Genomic DNA, 1,466 nt, shown 5'->3' with positions numbered 1-1,466 from the left:
GAGAGAGGAGAGAGTAAGAGAGAGAGAGAGTGTTACTGGGGCTCAGTTCAGTTTCTCCTCTTCACTATCCATGCCCACTGGCTTTGAAATGTGTGTGTCCACATTTCAAAGAAATTCTATCAATTTATTTAAATAGAAGTTCCTTGATACAAATGCCAGAGGTTTGTCTCTTTTGTGGTTTAGGAACTCTTATGATGACAACAATTCTCTATGTCTATCTCTATCTCTATCTCTATCTATCTATCTCTATCTCTGTCTATATCTATATCTGTCTATTTTATCTATCACTATCTCTTTATCTATATATATCATCTATACATTTATTTATGTGTATTGCATATATATGGACTTGTATATTTATATATCATGAAATGCATATAAAAATTCATATAATGCCTTCAAACTCATTTTCAACAGTAGTCAGCAAATTAGGCAATGTTCACTGGAAGAATATTACAGTTAATAGGATTCCAGGGAATACATATGAAAATTTGAATCTCAGGATATATTGTCTAAATTTTTGAAATTAGTTCATTTTAACAAATGTTAAAGAACAGTTAGAAGCTATGCTACAGTGCCACAAAACCACCAATATCTTTTGTGGACTTTCTGCTCTTTTAGTATATAATTTAGAATAAGATTTTGACCTCCACTTGACTCAAGTTGAATGAATTGGATGATGGAAAATTCATGCACAATTTATCAATTCATACTTTATTTTGAAATGTTATATAGAATGTATTTATTATATTCAACTTCCTTGAGCATCTAGAGGGTTGGTGTGCACGGTGTTAGCTCATTCTAAGGTTCCTCTTCATTTTCTGGAAATAGCCACTAAAGTTAAAAATCTATCAATAACTTTCTCTGAATTTCTCCATGCTGATCACACTCTAGGGACCTTTTTTTTTGTTTTTCAGTTGTTATTAATCTGTTTCTTAACTTGTCTTTCATTATAGATTTTTGGGTGCCAAAAGCCACACTCCTCAATTTCTGTCTCTGGTTGATAAGATAAAAGAGGATAAGCAATGCCTAGTTCTTCCAAGAAAATAGTTTCTCTTTCTGAGTCAACTCCTCATGGTGAGATCAGCAGTCAAATTTATTCTTAAGTTTTAGTTTTAATGTAACACTTTGAAGTTGCTCACACTTTTAATAGGTCTCTCTCTCTCTCTGTGTGTGTGTGTGTGTGTAGTCATGTACTATAAACTGCAATTCTACTTATGTGCATATGTATTCGTGTAATTATATGGAGATTAGTTACCTTTCCCTTTACTGTGATAAAAACTCAGACAAAAGTAGCTGAAGTAAAGGTTTATTTTGCTTCAAAGACTGATGTACATTTTATCTTGGCAGGAGAGTAACACCACATCCAGAGCCAGAATGTGGAGAGAGATGATAGATAGAGTGGATAGTTAGATGATAGATGATTGATAGATAGATAGATAGGTAGATAGATAGATAGATAGATA

Source organism: Nannospalax galili, unplaced genomic scaffold (genome assembly GCF_000622305.1).
Source record: "Nannospalax galili isolate Female #2095 unplaced genomic scaffold, S.galili_v1.0 scaffold1994, whole genome shotgun sequence".
Classification (NCBI taxonomy): Eukaryota; Metazoa; Chordata; class Mammalia; order Rodentia; family Spalacidae; genus Nannospalax; species Nannospalax galili.
Note: the sequence above shows the minus strand (reverse complement) of the source record.